We start from the raw sequence: 6,000 nt of genomic DNA, 5'->3' as shown, positions 1-6,000 counted from the left end.
CTGTTTTCTCAAATGCCAAAATTCTGACCCCTTCACCCCATGCCAGAGGGCAGCTCACCCCAAGTCAACCAGAGCAACCTGGCCTTGTTTGTTTCACACACGGGTGCCAGGGAAGACTTTGTTTGAGGAAAGGGTAGTTTGAAAACCACTAATGTTTTGGAGGGATGTGGGAGCTGGATCAGAGGCCTGGGGTTGGGTCACAGCTGTCGCGATGTAACCCTGAGGACTGACGAACGTCTAGCTTCCTTTCATCTAGAAGTTGAGAACAGTCCACTGTAGGGGTGTTGTGAGGACACAATTCATTCTTTTATTATTAACCTTGAGGGTTTGGAAATTAAATGTTGGCTGCTGTTTATATCTAACTCGTTGAGACTTGAGTCTGTGTAATTTTTGACTTCGTTGCATGTATTCTGGATTTCAGTGGGGGTATTTTGTAATGAGGCTAGAGTTTATGTTGTTAGTGAAATTTAAGGCTTAAAAATGTACTTTTAAAAAATTTATGTGAAGAGCCTAATGCCGATTTTCAGTTCTTCTTTGTTTAAAACTTTTTCTTCAGATGAAATATTTACCTTTTAAACTGTGTGTGTGTGTGTGTGTGTGTGTGTTTAGGTGGACTAAAACACAAACCTGATTGCTCTGGTCTCTAAGTCCACAGTTTTAAAGAGTAAAGACTCTGAGTCTGGAAGCCTGCAGGATTTGTTGTATCCCTATGTGACCCACGTATCCAGTTGCATGGTCTATGCTGCATCCAGAAGCAGAACCCAGGAAAGCTGAGACTGGGGGATGGACCAGCATCCAGTTCCCCAGGAAAAAAAGGGTGTGGATAAAATGACAGGAAAACACTTAAATAGTGTTTAGGCAATGAACTAATTGCCAACAATGTTGCTATTTCTAGGCTAAAACCACAGCTAGAGTTTAGAAAATCTGGCTTTCCTGCCTAAGCTCAGGTGTGATAAAACAACACACTGAGGATTATTTCTATGCCAAATGTTTATTTGATGTTTTTTCTCATAATAAAGTGAAAAACATATCCAAACTGGACAGACATCACATATAGATACTTTTGATTTCAGTTCCTGAATTATGGCCATTAATGAGGGAATAAATTAAATAAAACTATAAAGGTCATTGGCCTAACTCTTGGAAGATAGGCACTGCCTGTAGCTGAGAAGAGCCAGCAGATTTTAAGAACTGATTTACACTTTGCATTCCTCAGCTGTCCTGATGGGACAGTAGCTTCTCCTCTGCTGTGTTCAGTCTTCCTCTGCAGCCCTTATTGCCCTGGGCACGCTATCTATTTTACTTGTTTATTTTTTCTCTCCCCCGTGTTATGGTTTAAATGCAGTTTTTCACTGCCAAAATACATGTTGAAATTTACTTGCCAGTGTGACAGGGTCAGGAGGTGGGACCTAGTGGGCGGTGTTTGGTCATGGGGGCAGATCTCACATGAATAGACCAATGCCCTCCTGTGGGGCTGGGAGAGTTCTTGCTCTCCCAGTAATGCATTAGTTCCTGCAAGGGAAGGTTCCTTTTCTGCACACACCTGCTCACCTTTCGCTTCTCTGTCAGGTCTTGACACAACACATGGCCCTCCCAGAAGGGGAGCAGATGCTGGTGCCATGCTTTTGGACTTTCCAGTCACCAGAATTATGCGCTGAATAAACTGTCCTTTCTTTGTAAGTGACCCAGCCTCAGGTATTCTGTTACAGCAACACTAAATGGACTAAGACACCTGCTAGAAGATTCGCTTCCTGAGATGGCCTTGTTTTATTGTTGCTGAGTCTCTAGTTCCTAGAACAGTGGTGGGCATTAGTAAGTGTTCAGTTAATGTATTTTGAATGAGTGAATTTCTGCTGTGAGGAATAATCTCATTTAGTTTAACTGAGTTTCTTAACATCAATTATACAATTATTGATTCATAGTAATCAAATGAAAACATCAAAACAATAATCAAAACATCAAAACAAAACAATAATCAAAAATCAAAATAATAATCAAAATATTGATAAACTATGAAAAAAGCTGTCTGGGTGCGGTGGCTCATGCCTGTAATCCCAGCACTTTGGGAGGCCAAGGTGGGCGAATCACGAGATCAGGAGTTCGAGACCAGCCTGGCCAACATGGTGAAACCTTGTCTCTACTAAAAATATAAAAAATTAGCTGGGCGTAGTGGCGGGTGCCTGTAATCCCAGCTACTGGGGAGGCTGAGGCAGGAGAATTGCTTGAACCCGGGAGTCAGAGGTTGCAGTGAGCTGAGGTTGCGCCACTGCATGCCAGCCCTGGTGACATAGTGACACTCCATCTCAAAAAAAACAAAAACAAAAACAAAAAACAAAAAGCAATTATTGATTCAAAATAATAAAATGAAAACATCGAAACAAAACAATAATCAAAAATCAAAACAATAATCAAAATATTGATAAATTATGAAAAAAGCTGAAGACGGGTGAGATTTAACCTTTAGAAATTATTAGCTTACTGTGTTATTGTGAAGCTCAGATAACACAATATATGTGGGTATCTTATTTCCAGCTGCTAGAACAGGATTCCACAGACTGGGCAGCTTAAACAGCACTTATTTCTCACAGTTCTGGAGGCTAGAAGTCCGAGATCAAGATGCCCTCATGTTTGGGTCTTGGTGATGGCCCTCTTCCTGGTTTCACACTGCTGACTGCTAGCAGTGTCTTCACATGGCAGAGAGCAGAGAGACCTTCAGTCCTTTCTCTTCTATTGGGTCACTAATCCCATTCATGAAGATGCCATCCTCATGATCTAATCACTCCCCAAAGGTCCCACCTTCTAATACCATCACTTTGGGGGTGAGGATTTCAACGTACACATCTGGCGGAGGGTACAAACATTCGATCCATAGCAGGTGGCATTTCACCGGGCAGGTGCTGTGTTTGGGCGATCCTATCAGAATCATAAAGGGCACTTGCTAAAATGGTTCTTTCTGTGACTAGGCCTGCACCTACTGTGAATCAGTACATAGCCCACAAGGGCATCAGTAGTTAACTCAGTCACTGCGCTTCTTACTATGGATACTGGGGGACATTCTGTTTTTAGGAGAGACTGGACAAAGAAACTGAGCCAATGCTGAAGTCAAGTGCAGATCTGGAGTTAATTCCAATACTACAAAATGAATGACAGTTTCAGGTGCAGATCTGGAGTTAATTCCAATACTACAAAATGAATGACAGTTTCAGGTACATATCTAGTTTCCAGCTCTGTAAATAATTGGCGCAAAGTAGATAATTTACTGTTACACTGAAAGAGGAACCTGAAGAAAACTCAATGTTGGATGGGTGCCAAATTCAGAATGTGTGAGATTGTCAGGCTCTTGATGATATTGTATAAATTAATGTTTGGCTTGCATTAATTTTTGCATTATTTTATGAAGCTTCATGTTCATAAAATTAAGTAAAAAAAGTATAATGAAACATGACCTAAGAGTCCAGATAAATCTAGAATTAGGCCGGGCACGGTGGTTCATGCCTGTAATCCCAGCACTTTGGGAGGCCAGGGCGGGTGGATCACCTGAGGTCAGGAGTTCGAGACCAGCCTTGACAATATGGTGAAACCCCATGTCTACTAAACACAAAAATCAGCCAGACATGGTGGCGGGCACCTGTAATCCCAGCTACTCAGGAGGCTGAGGCAGGAGAATCACTTGAACCTGAGAGGCAGAAGTTGCAGTGAGCCAAGATTGTGCCATTGCACTCCAGCCTGGGGGATAGAGCAAGGCTCCATCTCAAAAAGAAAAAGAAAAAAAAATAAAATATCTATAAATAAATATATGTAAATGTATAATATATAAAAATATAAATAAATAAATAAATATATGTGTGTATATATATATATATATAGAGAGAGAGAGTGAGAATTAACTCCAGATCATTTTATGGCTAAACTCAGAAGCAGAGATTCTCCATAAATAATCTGTTGTACAAACATGCGCTGGGGGTACACTTGCCACCCTTTTAGTCTTTTACACTCTTTCTTCTCTGCACCCCCAGCTCCTCACCTTAAAGGCCCCGCAAGGATCACCAGGGACCCCTGGCTTGTCTTTGACACAGGTGCTTTTGGGCCCTGGGAGTAGCAGAGGTAAAGGCAGCAGGGTCAGTGAATCGGCCTCACACACTGTCCCTTCGTGGCTCAGCTGAAACCTGAAATCTGCAACCCCAGTGTCTTGGCGGTGGCAGTGCCCATAAATGGTGCTTGGCCCTGCTCCGGCCCCTTATTGTGAAGATTCAGCCTTCCTCCCTCCCACCCTCGCTCCCTGAGCTGGCTTCCCGAGAGAGTTGAGCAGCAGATCACTCCGAAATGATATGCCCTGAGCCAGCTGCCCTCTGATGGTCCTTGCTGGTGACAAACTTGTAATGACAGTGGCAAGTGTGGGCTCCATAAACCTCCTATAATTGACACAAGGAGGTTGTCAGGCTCAGGAGGGCCCCTGGGCCTGGTCTGGGAGTGCTCAGTGTGTCTGGCCCTCCCTGCAGAGTGGTGAAGGGGAGGAGCTCAGTAGACAGACACAGGTGAGACCTGGGACTGGTGGTGGTGAGTGACAGGGTGGAGGTAGAGTGTGTAGTGTTCCAGCTTGGCATTCTCAGAGCCGTTTTCAAGGTTGGACTCTTCTCATCACACTTATAGGTAATGAGGTAGAAAGGTAATAAGGTAGAAAACTAATGAGGTAGAAAGCACGGGGTTGATTGAAGAGGAGATCGCGGGACACCGCAGGAAGGTCAAGCTAAGATTGTGATGGGGAGAGAGGCAGGGGTTTTCTCGGCTCTCTTCTCTGACTACTCCTGCACCGGGGAGGATGTTGGCATGTGATCTGGAAGACAGAAGGGGGCCTGGAGGAAGAGGGGATTTAAGGGCCTTGGGCAGGTCTGGGCACAGGGACACATGGTTGCCCCCCAGGAGGCCCTTGGCGTCCCACTCTCCATCTCTAGTGATGCTTGACCATCCTTGAAGAGTCTAGGAAACCCCATTAGAATGATCCTGGGTGTCCAGACTGTCCACATTGACGTTTAACCACCCGAGAATGGCCCCGTCACCTGGAGTCACAGGCTGACATCCACAGACACGTGTGCCAGAATATCCTGGTGTTTTCTGCAAGGCAGCGTGTTTTCTGAGCACCCTTTATTTGCAAGCAGGTGCTCAGGTTCCAGCAGTGACGGCCTCTCGTACCCACATTGTGGCTGCGCCGGCTACAGAGAGCCCTGGGCAATGCTGAAGTCCACAACCAAAGAGGCTGATGCAAATTGCAGAGAGCACTTGGTGTGCTCGGCCGGGGAAGCTGTCCCCAGATGACAGCTTCACGTGGCAGGTGTGTAACTTGTCGTCCTCACTTGGAGAGAGGCACCTTCATCCCTATTAGGCCTAAGCAGGCAGAACTACAGGACAGAGCCAGCTCCAGGACCCGTGCCACACAGGGCGGCACAGCCAGCTCCAGATCTCCAGGGCTATGGGTTGCATTCAGATCTACCTGTACAAATGAGAAAGTTATCGTACCTAAAAGGTCACGGGCCAGATACAATGTCAAGAATTTGTTGAGCCCTAAATTTGGAGGAAGCAGTAACTTTCACTCAATGCCCCCGGGGCTGCATTGGAAAGTGGGAGTCAAAGCTCCCTGGCTCCCCCACTTGCTTTCTGCAAATACTGCTAATGTCCCAGATTGGCATTAATCAGGACAAGCAATTAGCTGAATTTTGAGAACAACAACAAATATATATATCTATATATTATATCTATATACTACATATTTATAATTTATATCTATACCTATCATATGTACATACAGGTACATGTATGTACCTCCCTCCATGTAAGGATGACAGATCTAGACCTATCATTATACATATGATAGGTGTATGGAGGATTCTTTCAAGTTCTATAAAAATATATGTCCTCAGATGCATCTGAGACTGAGCATTAAGCTGAGTTTCTCCACAGATAAAGGTGACAGCCCACGTGTGAGTCTAACCCTCCTCTCCAGGC

Source organism: Colobus angolensis, unplaced genomic scaffold (assembly GCF_000951035.1).
Source record: "Colobus angolensis palliatus isolate OR3802 unplaced genomic scaffold, Cang.pa_1.0 Scaffold14, whole genome shotgun sequence".
NCBI lineage: Eukaryota > Metazoa > Chordata > Mammalia > Primates > Cercopithecidae > Colobus > Colobus angolensis.
This window is presented reverse-complemented; position numbering follows the sequence as displayed.